Source organism: Chamaea fasciata, unplaced genomic scaffold (genome assembly GCF_029207755.1).
Source record: "Chamaea fasciata isolate MVZ Bird 193981 ecotype frontalis unplaced genomic scaffold, bChaFas1.0.hap1 SCAF_2, whole genome shotgun sequence".
Taxonomy (NCBI): Eukaryota; Metazoa; Chordata; class Aves; order Passeriformes; family Sylviidae; genus Chamaea; species Chamaea fasciata.
In genome coordinates this window covers 5860895-5876682 of record NW_027094087.1, presented here as the reverse complement: position 1 = coordinate 5876682, position 15788 = coordinate 5860895, and the positions used below count along the sequence as shown (strand labels likewise).

Sequence of the window (15788 nt, the reverse complement as noted above, 5' to 3'; positions counted from 1 at the left end):
CTCCCTTCAAAATACAGTGTTGCCATCCATTAGCAAAGCTGCGTAATGTACAAGAGAGAAAGGTTAAGTACTAAATCATGTTCAATCGCTATAAAAAACTACTGGTACTTTGATAGGGTAAAGGTACACACTGTGCTTTCAAATGTACTTTCAGAACATTATTATAAGACAAGCAGCAGTCACTTTGCATTAAGGCTGATGTTTCTTTCACTAAAGCTGAAGCTCTCCAACACAGGCTGCTGAACCAAAAACAAGACTTCTCTTTTCAGTTCAATCTTTTTTTTCATGCACAGGTGTATGTAAAAACCACTTTTCCACCTAAGGCATCCAGCTTGCATAGGCAAAAGTGAGAACATGAGTTTTAGGTATACCATTCACACACGTTTCCCACACAGTACATCTTGGCCTCAAGAAAAAAGCTTTTGGGTTTGTTTTTTTCCAAAAACTCACTCAAATGTCTCTAAGTGCCTTCACACACATACAGTGAGAATACAAACACAACATCTAGCCCCATAATTACTTAGCTTCTTCATCATTTAACTCAAATATCCATTAGAATCGCACAGTGAGGAAGCACCAAGACAGAAGGGATAACTGCAATGTAACATAACGTGCCTGGAGGGCTTTGGTTGTCCTATCCCAAATTTTTCTCACTGAATCACCTGAATTTATAACACATAGTAGTGCACAAGCAAAGACTACTTAAGCTTGTCACCTGGGTTTAGTCTAGATTTGGATCCAAGCACAGGTCTGTCATAGACTCAATGCCTCCTTAGCATTAATACATGACCTGCAGCTTTGCACATTCATTTATTCAAAGGTGAGCTTTAAAGACTGATGTAAGAGGACTGATTTTCAGGTAGCAGAAGTTACCATCAAACCAAAAACCTGCCAGCCAACTCACATCAGACGCTCAGAACAAATATCAACTTTCCTCCTCTGAGCATGAAAACCCATCCTACCCTGCTGGGCTGTGCCACAGGCTCTGGATGGGCTGGGTGACCTAGGAGCTGTACAAGACTGGTGTGGGCAGCATCCCTGAGGCAGCAGTGCCACCTGGGTCCCATTCCATGTCCCCACGGGGCTGCTCCTGTGCCCACAGAGAGTCAAAAGCCAGGTTACACACATGCACTTGGCAGGTTTGGCAGTGCTGAATGCAAATCATGGCACCACAGCACCCACGAACCATTTCAGGATTAGCTGAGGTGGGAAATTTGGAACCAGTCCCAATACTCTTGATTCCTACATGCAGTTTTTTACCTCTCTGGTTTTACATTTTTTGAAGCCAAAATCACTGCCAGTCATTTAGTACCACAAAACGGTGTATGTGCATATGTACACACTCCATTTATACAAAATACTTTTCCTTACCTTGTCAGCGAGACAGCTGAGCTAGAGAAAGATACTGACACTGCTTTAGCCCACAGCAAAGTGTAGTGGTTGGAAATAGACACCACAGCTTAGTCTTCACGGTCAAAACACATGACTAAGGATGGGTTTGGGAAGAAATCTCAGGTATCCTCAACCTGCCTTCCTTCCCACCATTGACAGGCCACAGTAATCTCAGAACCCAGTGAAGACATTGTTATTCATTCATTTTGGAGCCTGTTTTGAGGAACATTTGGGCTTTGTCAGCAGCACAGACAAAAGAAGGTGAAATTGAGGCAGTTTGAATGCTTGTCCTCAGCTAAAAGCACACCCCTTATGACTCTGAAGCCCAGCAGACTCCTTTCCTGTTTCTGAAGGTGCACTGATAAATACTCCTGAATATTCCAAGTTAGCCATAATGCTGCCTCCTTTATCACTGATTAAAGTTACAAAATGCAAAAAGAAACCAAAGATATTATATACTTACACACAACACTGTTTAAATTCAAAAGTTAAGGTGCTTTCCCCCATTAGACCTGTGTTGTGGGGGGAAAAAATGTTCCTGCAGGCAGGGGATCAGAGCTTGGCCAGCCAGCAACACCCACTGCTTTCTAGCACATTGTCTGAGCTCTGAAGCCTCTCAACTGTAGCACATTGCACAGCCTTTATGCTTGATCATTAAATAAAGCAACCTGTCAACACTGTACCCTGACAGCTCTGTAAAAAAAAGAGAAATATTTGAAAGGCTCATTTTGGGCAGAGAGCATGCACCCAAGATCATCAGCACTACTGCTGTGTACTTCAGAGAGCAGACACTGTTTTATCTAGCATCTCTAGAGCTTCAAAGAGAGCACCTGCTTCATCTGCACAGCAGTGAAATTCCAGATATTAAGCAACATTCACTTCTTTTACAAGTCTGAACGTTATTAGATTTCAGGACTCCTTATTCATCTTCTGTCTTAATATCAATGCTAACACTATTTGTGGATATCACTGAACAGTAATTGCCTGCTTACTGTTCAAGTAACTTCAGACTTCCAGATATATAATTTCAAAGTTCACCAAGAAAAACAAGTCTGTTTCAAAATACTCTTCAAAATACTCAGGGCTCAGTGTAAGAGGTAAGTCTTTTTTTGAATTCACCTCCATACAAAACACAGGCCAAAATATATTTGCTCCTCTGAAGACAGAGGAGTAAACCTGCAATATTCAGGTAAGTGAGAAAAGCAGAATGGATGCAAAACACTAAAACTACACATTTGTCTATTGTGCTAGAGTGCAAAATAAATTAAAACAGTTTCTTCCTTACTTCAGTCTCTACTGGACACTTGCACTGGATACACTGAAGTATCTAGTCCTAAGCTACACGTGAATAGAGGAAGATGCAGCCACACGGACCACAAAAACCAGACAATTCTTGGGTTGGGTTAATGCGTAAAAAGGGAAGGATAGAAAGAGCTGTTGAAAAACAAAGGGCTTTCAATTTAAGTTTACTATTCTGATTGGAAATGGAAGTGGAACAAATGTTGATTTCTTCCTAACTTCCATAGCAACCCACTCACACTGAAGTTATGTGACTCAGAAGCTGTTTTCTTTAAATGCAGCCATATGGCTTTTAAACACTTTTGGTTCTATGCCCAGACACAGAATCATTATTTCTTCATTTTATTGTCCTGATAGACTCCAAATAACCAAACTTTATAATTAATATTAATTTTACTCAAATTAATCAGAAATCACATTTCTCAGTTTCCTGCAAGGCATGCCCAAAGGGCTTTACTTTAGAAAAATAAAGTGTTAACAGAAGCCCAGAGCAAAATTAGATATATCCTGAAACCTAAGGGTTTTGCATTTTTAAAACATCCTGTGTGTGTAATTATGCCAAAAAATACTTGTTCCTTGTTTATAATTTACTACCTCATTGCCATTAAAAGTTCACATTTCTCAAGTGAAGGTTCAAAGCAATGCACAGCAGTTGAAATAAGTATATGCTCAAAAGTCTACACTACACTTCCATGACAGTAGAGTACAAAGTCTACCAAGACTGAAACACAGTCAGTTTTATTATACTAGACCTGCTTAGAGGTATTTAATATTCAAGAGCTGTGTAACAACCTTGTAAAGTCGTTTAAAATAAAAGCAAAATAACATGATTGTGGTCTATATCCATTTTCCACTAAGGGTCACTGCTAACTTTAGGAAGACATCTTGCATCATAGAGTGTTTTGTCATAGTAGTTTCATTTTTCTACAATTTGAAAATTATTAGAAATCAGAAACACACAGAATGACATGACTGAAGCTCAGCTCATAGATCAAGACTGTCTTATCATCAACCAGAAACTCACAGAGGGTTTAGAACCATGTAAAGACAATTTCCCAGCACAGCTGCCCTCACATCACCCACTCTGAAAACAAATTCTTTCAAGATGCTGTATATCTGTGTTTCTTTCCAATGTCATTCACCAATATTTCATAAAACAGAAAAATTTACCATACCCATCACACTTTAGCACAATACCACATAATAGTCTTCAAACATACCTGGTTTTCCAATTCAAAGACTATAATGTCAAAATGGACACTTTAGAAAAGCAACATCCCTTTTTGTACAAATACAATTTATATCACAGAAAAGCTGGTTGCTACCTGCAAAACACCCATGACACTTCCCTGCTAAACTTCTATACAGGCTGCCAGGTTGGATTTTAGGATTTCTGGAGGCAACACACAAGTTCCACAGAAGTTTCCAGCAGAACTGAAGTGCACAGTTTATATCCAATTCCTACCTCTAAAACTGCACCAAGAGTGAACAGCATTATCCTTCAAACAGCCAAGAACTCTTCCTGTAGTCCAAATTAGCTAAGGAAAAGGACCCAGCACAGGCTGCACACACTAACCAGCACCATGCTTGTAGCCAGTGACTGGAGTAATAGAGAACAGAGGGGCTCTAGCAAAAAACATACAGCATTTTCCACACTTGAGGAGTAAATTAAGGATGTGGAAATCTCTGCCCACATGTAACATATTTCCTGAAGGCCTGATTAAAGAATTCCTCAAAAATTTATTCACTTTAATTTCAGTGCCTCAAAATTACAATTTTCCCCCTTTCCCAATCTGACACAACACACAAGCATCTTTTATTCTAAATATATATTACAAAGTATAATAGCCTGGTTTTACCTCTCTTGCTAGCAGCCCTCAGATCACAAACATGCAATAATGGTTCATTTTTCAAAACTAAAAATCCAAGGAGACTTTTTCTTTTGCCTGTCTGCATCCCCACAGCTGTTATTATGCACCTCTATCAGTGAGTGAGACAGGAATGCAACAGGGAAATTATTTATAGCATGGCCACAAAAGCCTTTCTGAATATTGCAGATACCACAGCCAAACAACATGAAGTATCCATGTCTATAATCTCCTAAACAGCTTCTTCTCCCCACCTAGAGAGCCAGCAACACATACAAAGGGAAGATTTATTTCAAGGCACACTTCAATCACTGAGCACATGAAAACAGATTCAAGCACCTGGATAATCCCTGAAGGCATCAAGACATCATTTTCCAAACAGAATTTAACTTCTCAACTGAAGTCATGCAGCTTTTTATATCCCTATTTCTTGTCAGCTATTCACAGCAGTCCAGCCCTTGGATCATACAGCCTTCTTTCTCTAACCACTGCTATTCAATACTATGTCAATATCAAATTGCAGTAAATGATCTTCACTTACCTTGTCCTTGTCCACTGATCTGGTGACCCCACAGCATCAGAATTATTGCCAATATCCAGTGCATCCACCCAGCTACTCTGCCACTTCCTTGTCTTCCAGCCATTGCATTATTGGATGCTGTGCAAAGAAATATTATTGAATGTTTTAGTTATAACTCTTGGGAAATATACCTTAGGGTGAAGGAAAGCAAAAAAATTCCCATAAATTTCCTCAGTACACATCTATAACTCTACTTTAATAAATACTCACTGGTAAAAATGCTCTTTCATTCAGAACCTCCCTGACTGTTTGCTCAATACCGTCACCTCATAGGCTACTACAAAATCAAAATAAGTGGCTTTGAAAATGCTTGAATTTTCCTTTTGTACAGAAGGCCTGAGCTTCACCAGAAAAACTCCCAGATCCAGCCAGATTTAAAAGTCCTGAACAAGCAGCACCTCACTTAATTCTCTTAGAAGTCTCGTTGGATTGCAAAGAAAATTTCCTGAGGCAAAATCCCTCAATGTACTTAAAATTTGGATTTTTTTTCAGTCTTGGGTTTTACAACATGGAGATGTGCGAGCCATTGCTTTTCATCATGGGCTTTTAGGGACCAACTGAGTCTTCCAGTCACCACACTTTTAACATTATAGAATGATTTGGGTTGGAAGCAACTTCAAAGCTCATCTCTTTCCAACCCACTGCCATGGGCAGGGACACCTTCCACAGGACCAGGGTGCTCAGAGCCCCATCCAGCCTGGCCTGGAACACTTCCAGGGATGAGCTCCTCTGGGCATCATCACTGGCACTGGCAACATTCACCTATTTATTATTCCCCACCACACCTCCTCTTACAGCACTCTGACTCAGATCTGCTCCATCAGAAGAGCTGTTTAATTGAATACTGATTTATCAGAACTGTACAAATTACACAGGACTAGCTGGAAAACACAGAATTTCATTTCTAGTCTAAAGCACAGGCAGCTATTACATAAATTGGTGTATGAATGTTTGGGAAATTTAGCCAACATGTGGGAAGTCTTGCAGCAGTAAGTAGTTTTTAAAAACAAGATGGTATTGTAAGTAACTTCTTGTGGTTCTTTTCCATTATAAAGAGCCATAAAACCCTTGTGAACAGGACAATTAAAAAAAAAATTTGGAAAAAAACAGGGAAAACACTACACTAACAGAAGGGTATGTTTACATATTGGCTCATTAAGCATACTTTTAATGTTGATATTACAGTAATTTTTAAAGAAGTTATTTTCCAAACTCATGGATGCAGCACTCATCCATAACAAAAGGTTCAACTGAAATTATAATCCATAATTCTCAATTCTGATCCATGATCTCCAGTGAAAAATATCACTGCTTTATGCAACTTAAACTCTCAGTAAAATTTATAGAATGAAAACCTAAAGATGACAAAAGCAGATATGTAGAGCACTATATTTCAGTTTCTCCCTTTCTCACCTACCCCCACTTATGGAGGGAAGGCAGGCAGTGGAAGCTCCTACAAGAATGGGTTTTGGCTGACAGGTTAAAGGGAAGGGGTAATATTTCCTGTTTGCTGTGACCACCAAACTTTCACATTTGCATTTAATCAGTGCATTAACCATCTGCCCAAATCACAAAGTATCTGCCCATGCACTTCACGTAGCTGTTCAGAAGGAAAATTATGTTTTGCTTCAAAACAGGTTGTTGAAGGTAATTCTTTTGCATAGGGAATTCTCCCCATTGTTACAAACACCTTGATTTTCTTGTGGAGAGCTTGTTTGAGGCCTCCTAGAGCTGCTGTTATTTCAGCAGAACAGTGCCCTCCCCAACCAGCACACACAGTTCCTCTCTATCCCCTCTCAGGCATATGGAAGGAAGAGAGAAAAGGATGCTAAAAAGCTTTGTTTGTTTTAGCCTTGTCTTTTTTGGACTACTTAACCCCCACAGGAAAGGAGAAGCAAACAACTGAAAATGGGAATTCCAAAGTGAAAACTTAGAACAATAAACATCCTAAAAATATACACACGTTACCACAAGGTAAGGCAAGGTCAAAGAAATAGTTTTGTGAAGTTAGTGTCTTGAAAAGGAGATGTTCTGTTTCATGAATATTCTTTCCTCAAACTAACAGACACATTCTTGATGCTCAGCCCAAGCAAACAGATGGTATTCAATTAGCTATTTACCTATGTTACAATTAATTAAAATGTCCAAGATAATTTTTGTTTTGACTGTGTCTACAGAAAGCTAGAGTTCCACAAGAAGCTGGCATTTGCATCTACAGCCCTAATAGCTGTAATATAAATATTACAACTAAGAAAGCATTAAGATGCTTTCCAGCACCTAAAGGCTTTTTCCAAGGGCATGTAGGGATAGAACAAGGCGAAATGTCTCAGACTGTTAGGGAGTAGGTTGAGATTGAATATTGGGAAGAAATTCTTCACTTTGAGGCTTGTGAGGCCCTGGCACAGGTTGCCCAGAGAAGCTGTGGCTGCCCCATCCCTGGGAGTGTTCAAGGCCAGGTTGGATGGGGCTCTGAGCATCCCAGTCTAGAAGAAGGTATCCCTGCCGATGGCAGGGGGTTGGAACTGGATGGCCTTTAAGGTCTCTTCCCACACAAACCATTCCATTATTATCTCACAACCTCACCAGGAAACGTTTAGCTTTTTAAAGATTTTTTTGGCTTGAAAGTTCACAACTAGCGGGCAGAGGAAAAAAAACACATTACTAAGGGGAAGCCTAGAGACTGTATCCATACCACTCCAATTGAGAAAAAAAAAATCAAAAGTTGGAAGGTTTTATTCTGGATCCAAGAGCCATTTTCTTCACAACACAGGACCCATCCCCGAAAGAAACAGCAAGGCAGAAGAGGCTGCAGGGTCTGGGTGAAAGCTATACACTTCACAACAGCACAAAACTCCAAAGAGACAGAGGGAATCTAAGCCTTAAAGATATTATTCCTGTCATATTTCTTGTCTTCTATGAGACAATTTGTGAAGGGAAAGAAGCAAAGAGCAGTAACCGACACATAAGTAACTTAAAATTCAAACTACAGGTTCCATTTCCCGAGGAAAATTCAGCAGGAGGCTTTTATTATAGAAGCAGAAAACTGCCTCAGACTCAAAACCATTAATCCCCTCCGACTCCTGAGCCTCACTTTTCACACAGGTGTAGGCAAGCAGGTTTATCTCAAACAAACACATTTTTTAATTAAAGAACACTTTTTCTAATAGAGAAGAACATTACAGTAAAAAAGCTTAACTAGCAAGCCTGTAATTAACCTTTACAACCTTTGGATTTACACTAGTGCCGCTTCAGCCCCTCAAACACAGGAATAAAATGACCAAGGATGGAATCAGGCAATAAGTATACCAACTTAATAGGAACAGCAGATGCAACAGGTCTAGAAAGGCAGAGGGCAGGAAAAATGCCCCTTTTTTCGCCTTTCCTTTAGCCATCTTGTAAAGAGGTAAACAGAAATTACAATTATACAAAAATAATTTTAAAAGCAAGTTTTTGTTGTCACAAGGCCTACTGAAGGAAAGCCAAGAGATACACAAATTACATCCTCCAATAGGACAAAAAAAAAAAAAGATTTTTAATTACTTTAACTCCACAGAGAAGAATCTATTTTCACATTACACTCCAAAGCTGCTATAAGAGAAAAAAAATTACACTGGACTAAAAGGGAAATAAAAACTTACCCATAGATCTTCTTTCTCTCTACTCTTTGTAAATCAACAATTCTCCCTACACAAGCAGATAAAAGCCCAGCCTACCTCCCACACCCTTTATAGCCCATCCAACCAAGAATCACCTGAATTAAATAACATCTCAACCTTAGTGCAGCTGTGCTCACACATATCCTGCACCAAAACGCACATGGGAAAAAAGTAACAAAACAGCTACCACCACTCTCTATTTTACTCTTTTTTTTTCTCCTCTAATCCTCAGGATGTATAACTCTAGCTGATAAATAGCCATGAGACTCACCAGCTTCACAGCCAAGAGAAAATGGCAGGAGGACCTTCTTCACATTTATTGACAATTAACTATAACTAATTTAGAGTGAACCAGGTGCAGTCAGTTGGCAGGGAATCAGGAAACATGGATAAATCTGTCATATAAAGGACTCTAACAAAGTCTGAAGTTTGTTTAAGATGAGACTTCTGCTGAAGTAGTGTTGGCATGAAAAGCTGGGAGGCTTTCAGCTGCATTTCCAGAGATTTGTTGCCATCTAAATAGCACAATCCATTAAAATCCATAGGCTCTGCAGAACTGGGTTTGTGGATGGCAACAGCTTACACATATTTTGCTTTCTTTCTGTTACTGCCTGGATTATTTTGTATGCTTTTGTCTTATTTCAATCACTGAATATATCAACTATGTAGAGTCAATTATCCTTTTTAGTATTATTAATTTATAATTGTCTCTACAAAGCTATATTTTTTAAAAAAACAGTATTTATTCAATTCAAGCATACACTTTATAAATCTCTAGCAAATGACAAAAAAACCCCACAACAGCTTCCTGGAAAATAATGGGAATGTCACTTGCCTCATAAATTGGAAGTTACTGTTGCAGATGAAGTAGAATTTAGCCACTTAACCTTATTTAAAGAACAGATTTCCTCTCCACACAGTACCTATGAAATATCTAGTAGAGATAGTAGGAAGGGATAAATGGTTTCTCTGGCTGTTGTTAATACAGCCAGCCTCACATATCAGCTGGATCTCTCTGGAAAGGCAACGATACAAGAGTTTTAGCAGGTACATTAAATGTTTGGAATTATGTAGTTGTGGGGGGAAAAAAGGAAAACCCTCCAAAACACTGATAAAAGGTCACCAAACCCACAAAATATCTTATAAATATTTTGAATGCTGATATGTAATGAAATCCAAGGACAGGCTTAATTTTTCTAATACACATTATAAAGTCTAAAGTGGATGTATTTTTACATCCCTGAGACAAGACTCTAACCTTCCTTGCGTGCACAAAAGGCTATGGTACCAGCAGGCCTGTTTATATCCACGTAACTGAAATCAGAACCTGGTCTGATGCATTTAAAATAATTGAATTTATCACTGATGCCTTACTTTGCCTGTTACAAAGACTGTATTTTTTAACCTCATTTCTGTTAGTGCATTACCAATGGCATTATGAATTCAAGCTCCCTCCAAGGGCCATCTGTGGAACCAGATACTATCTGATGAGGACTTCCCTGCAGTATCAGGATAGTTTTGCCTGTTTAAATTCAGATGCAATGCAAGAGCAGCAAAACAAGGTCCATACCACACCAGAGGTTTCCAGAGCTGCCCCGGCTGGGCCAAAGCACTCCTGCTCCTCACTCCAAGCTGCCAGATACTGTCTTTGTGCACAGAAGGTGAAAAGCCATGAGCTCCCACCCAGGGCTGAGCACATAACCTAGGACATGTCTCAGCTTGGAGTCAGCCATGGCTCAACTGAGATGGAAAATACACTGCTAGAACACAGGTTCTTGTGACATCAGAACAAGGGCCTCTGCAAATCATGGAATCATAGAACCTTAGAAGAGTTTGGGTTTGAAGGGACTTGCCATGGGCAGGGACACCTTCCACTAGACTAGGTTGATCAGAGCCCCATCCAGCCTGGCCTGGAGCACTTCCAGGGATGGGGCAGCCATACCTTTTCCTGTGCCAGTGCCTCACCAACCTTACAGCAAACAACTTCTTCCTAATATCTGACCTAAACCTAGTCTCTGTCAGTTTAACACCATTCCCCCTTGTCCTGTCACTCCAGGCTCTGCATTTAGTCTCTCTCCATCTTTCCTGTGGGCTCTCTTCAGGTACTGGAAGGCCACAATTAGATCAACCCAGAGCTGTCTCTTTTCCAGGCTGAACAATCCCAATTCTCCCAGGCTTTCCTCACAGCAGAGCTGCTCCATCCCTCTGATCACCTTGGTGCCTGCTCTGGCCTGGCTCCAGCAGGTCCCTGTCCTTGCTGTGCTGGGAGCCCAGAGCTGGATGCAGCCCTGCAGGTGGGGTCTCAGCAGAGCGGGGCCGAGGGGAGAATCCTCTCCCTGCCCTGCTGCCCATGGGGCTTTGGATGCAGCCCAGCACACGGGGGTTTCTGGGCTCCCAGCACGCAGCCAGGGCATGTCCAGCCTCTCACCCACCAGCACCCCCAAGTCCTTCTCCCAGGGCTGCTCTGGGTCTGTTCATCCCCAGCCTGGACCGTACCAAGGGTTGCTCTGACCCAGGTGCAGTAGCTTGGACTTGGTCTGTTAAGCCTCGTGAGATTCCCATAGGCCACTTCTCAGGCTTGTCCAGGTCCCTCTGGATGGGATCACATCCTTCAGAAGTGTCAACAGCTCCCCTCAGTTTTGTGTAATCCGGAGACTTGCTGAGGGTGCACTGTCTGTCACTGACAATGTCTTCTTCAGTTCAGCATGCCTGTCTGAAACTTCTGTGGTGTAATTACAAACTTTCCAAAACATATTTAGTAAGAGTGACTCAAGACATCTGATAGCACTTATTGATTATTCAGTAACATACTAAATCATTAAGTCACTAACTTATAATCAGGTTTGCTTTCAGAACCTTTCAAAGTTTAAGCAACTATTGATTCTTCTGTACTCTCTGATTAAAATTTAAAGTGAAAAATGTAAGAGTTGCAATATTTTTAAGATTGAACTTTTTAAACAGCAGATTAATGTTACAAAGAAAGCAACATATGTACTGTTAGGAGAAATAAAAATTACCTACAGACATACTATAACTGTGAATTAAATGGTTCCTGAATGAAGGCAAATATGTCTTAAGCTGGGCCTTTAGAAACATAGTTTTTTCCATTCTTTTCTGTACAGAAACTTACCAAATTAATTTTTATGAAACATTATGAACCTTCAAGGCAATTTCATTAAGACTTAAAAAGGGTTTTTTCCCAAAATGAAAAAAAAACCTTCCTTTGCAATAGAAGGTTTAAATATTAGATTACTTTTGCTTTTAAGATTTTCCATCCAGTTGTTTAGATGATAGGCTCTGAGACAGGAATTAGCTGTATCACTACAGAGAGCAGAAGATGGTTTTGGAAACTGCCACCATTTATTTCCCAAACAGTTAGATTAGATCATGTGAGTGGTCTGACTGGGGAATATCTGTGGTCTGGTTTGTATAACTAGGTTTGTATAACTTTCGTAACAATCCTAAAAGAAGAAGATAATCAGCTACATTCAGTCCACATGGATATTTTAGTCTTAAGTTCTTCTGATTCACAAAAGAGAATAAATCCAAGGAGTAAATAAAACTGTGACCAATAAACATAAGTTCCCTAATTACAATCACTCATACAATCTGCTTTTGCATTAACATATCAAAATCAATATAATTGACTTTGGCTCCATAAAACCATTTGTTTTGGTTTTCTTTGCTATCTCATACACTGAGAAGTAAACTTACAATGCATTAAGAAATTTCAGGTAACTGGCTCTGTCAATACAGCATGAAGGATGAGGAAAAAGTGAGTAGGAGAGTAATACATTTTTCACAAAGTATTGGATCCCATGAACAAATTAATGATGTTTTAAAGTGAGAAAATGTGAGGATCAAAAGTTTTCAAGTTCCTGAGTGATAATAATGGGGCTATCTATTGTGCATCCATCACCTTGAAGTGCCTGACACATATTTTGGACTGTTTTCATGCATTTTCTTTATGATGATTAATAGTGGCATTGTACTTTCTGAAATAGCAGCCCATCACAAAGAGAAAGGTGTACTAAATTAAATTCAGATGATAACTATTTTGATCTCAAACACATGTGGAGAATAATACTGAAAAAAAATAAACCACAAAATCCTGTGAGAAAAACTCATGTCTTAAATGAGGATCCACAACAAACATAGAGCAGAGAAAAAGGAGCAGGGGAAAAATACTCTGCTTAAATAAACATTGACACTTCTCTGAGGCATTTGTTATTCTGATCTCTTTTCCTCACTCTACATTTACCTTAGAAAATGGTGAGGTTTAAGATGTATTTTTTTTGTGTTCCACTTTGAAGGAGAAAGGGGGCACTGTACTAGATAACTAAATTTCTGTAAAAAGGAATAAACAAAAGATGTTGTGTATCACTTGCCCACCTTTCATGTCCTGGACATGCTGGTATGGTCTGGTTTGTCTCTAAGACACATCAGAAGCTCACAGAAGCTGATTTAACTTACATTTTTTTCCTTCTGGGACTTTAAACATTTTGGCTAAAGCATCTCTTCACTTTTGTTTTTGGTGGATGGGAAAGCAAAATTAGAACAGCAACATTCCACCAGTGTCTTTTCGTCTGGTGAGGCTGGAAGGAAGACTTCCAAGCTCCTTAGAGTGACCAAAGCAACAAAAAGACTTCTCAGTGCCAGTGTGCTTGTGCTGCCACATTTTAGCCTGCTGCTTAGAAGGATGAAGGCAGATACTATGGCTCAGCAAACAAGCCCTAACCCAAACCTTGTCTTTTCAGTGCTGGAATTTAGCAGGGAAATTTTCAAGGTGCGCCCTTTGCTCTGACTCAACAAAAAAAAATAAGGGAAAAAATAAGTTCCCGCACTCATTAGAAGAGAAGGTATAATGACTCTCTGCATGAGTGTCATATGTATATTTAATGACTGGAAACCGCTCTGAAAGACCTGTATGCCTCATGCACAGCCGGGAATGCTGAACTGCTGCTGGAACTTGCTCAGGAAACGTGCAGTCCTGCGTTCTCTGGGGAGTGCAGCGGCACAACCATGTTCCAGTTCCCCCAGCATAGGAGCACGGCTGCAGAAATCAATTATTCAGTTTCTTACAGCAGCCAACAGTTTTGCAAGTCTTCTTGGAGAGCAGCTAAGGGATGGGAGATGCCAGGCTCACCTGGGGATCTGCTCAGGTGCATACAAGCATGGTGGTAAAGTCTGAGTAGGTTCGTCAAAGCCTGACACCTCTCCTAACCACCAACAAATTAATAAATCCCAGTTGTGTTATTTCATGTGCACAGGATTTCCAAAAGTGCCTGAGAGCAACTTTGGTCCCTGCTGACTTCTTTTTTCTTTTTTTCTTTTTTTTTCTTTTTTTCTTTTTTTTCTTTTTTTTTTTTTTTTTAAGTTACAGATGTTTGTAATAACATTGTACAGGACTCTTTATAAAAACTAGATTAGCTGGAGGTTGATCTATAGAATACATTCCAGTGAAGCATCGTCTAGTATAGCTACGAAATCTGATCATGATTTAGTAAGTTATTAAATTACAGTCTTGTCTATATACTACATATTACCATTTACATTATTACCACTAACAAGGAACACTCCATAGTTATTCTTGTAAACACCCCTGCCTGACCTAAACTAATTTTCATGGACTTGAAAATAAACAAATCGGGGCAGAATAACTGTGAAGAATGGGAAAAGTCAAAAAATCACCTCATTTTTTTGAGTGGGAGTACCAACAGAGATGGAAACATTTGGTTAGGGCTTTTTTTCCTGTTATGTTGAGTATGCAAAATCCAAGTAGGCATAAATCCCAGGGGAATGAAACAGTGTTCCACCCATACTAGCAATCATACCTTCATATATTCAGAGAGTGCATAATTTACCAAAAATTATTTTGAGAGTAGTCTAGCAGTTTCTAATATTTATTGGAATTATTCTTGCATCTCTTTTAGAGGATCTCTCCAGAGTTTAGCTGTTTGGGCTTCTATAAGATAAAAAGCACAGTGGCTAATAAATTTTAAAATCCTCAAGAAATTCTTTGAATAACTTTCCACTGCATAGCAATGTTGCATCTTGTGATTTTAAAGACCTGATCCACCAGGGCTAGAAACTTCTACCCTTAAGGGCAGACACCCTCTGTGGCCTGAAGGTTTCTTTATTCTGACCAAGTTTCCTGAGAATGTGCCACCTTAAATCCATTGTTCATTCAATATTTGATAGCTCCCATTCTAGGCTCTAGGTAAGTGTGCTTCTGTGACAGGAATTTCTTGTTTACAGGGTGAAGAGGGAAGGAAATGTTTCTGAAGACATTAGTTTTGATATACTGCTGTGGGAGCTTTGTCTTCATTTAAAAGAAATACTAGCATTGTTGGAGGCCCTGGGTTTTGAAAGCTGTCTTAATGAAAAAAAAGTCAAGCTAGTTTCCAAATCACGGCTGAAAACAGGTTAGAAAAGAAGAAAACATTATACTGTGAAAATCAACATAGTATTTAATATTGTTTTTTCCCACAGCCAAGGGCATGCTGCCTTCCAGAAGCCCAGCCATGACTCCCAGTCAAACCCCATGAAGTTGTGAGGTGCAAGGTAGGGCTGATGAAGAAATTCTGCTGATTGAGAAGCAGACCAGCAGATAAAAGGAAAATCAATGCCTGAGCATCAGTACAGTGTAATAAAAGCAATATCTCATTTTGACACCTTGACTGAGGGGATTTTTTGGACAAAGATCGCCATTATTTTTCCACTTTCACTTAAGTTTAACCCCTGATGTCATGTCATGCTTTTCTGTGGCTACTGCCTCAGCTCCAATGTGCTTATAGCTCTCTTTCCTAAAGGCTGGCACTGTTCTGTTTTCTGCCAAGACTTTTCTCTCCCTCAGAGTAAGCTAAACATGCACGAGGAGGAGATCAGAGACATTGTGACTGTGATACTCAGATACAGATATTTGGGCTCCAGGGGTTGTATTCCCTCCAAAGGTGCAGACTGCTTTGTCCTTCTCACAAAATATTTCATCAG

The 15788-nt window shown here is 39.7% G+C and overlaps 1 long non-coding RNA gene across 6 annotated transcripts in view; it reads right to left on the bottom strand.

Annotated features, from left to right (window-relative positions):
• LOC136304985 (uncharacterized) overlaps window positions 1-8886 on the bottom strand; it is a 170811-nt gene extending 161925 nt beyond the window's left edge. For all 6 annotated transcript variants that reach the window (XR_010724947.1, XR_010724946.1, XR_010724945.1 and 3 more), the window contains exons 1-2: window positions 8778-8886; window positions 5101-5217 (exon numbers count right to left, since the gene is read on the bottom strand). This is a non-coding gene — a long non-coding RNA (uncharacterized lncRNA). The remainder of the gene's footprint in view (window positions 1-5100; window positions 5218-8777) is intronic.
• Between the last annotated feature and the right edge of the window lie 6902 nt (window positions 8887-15788).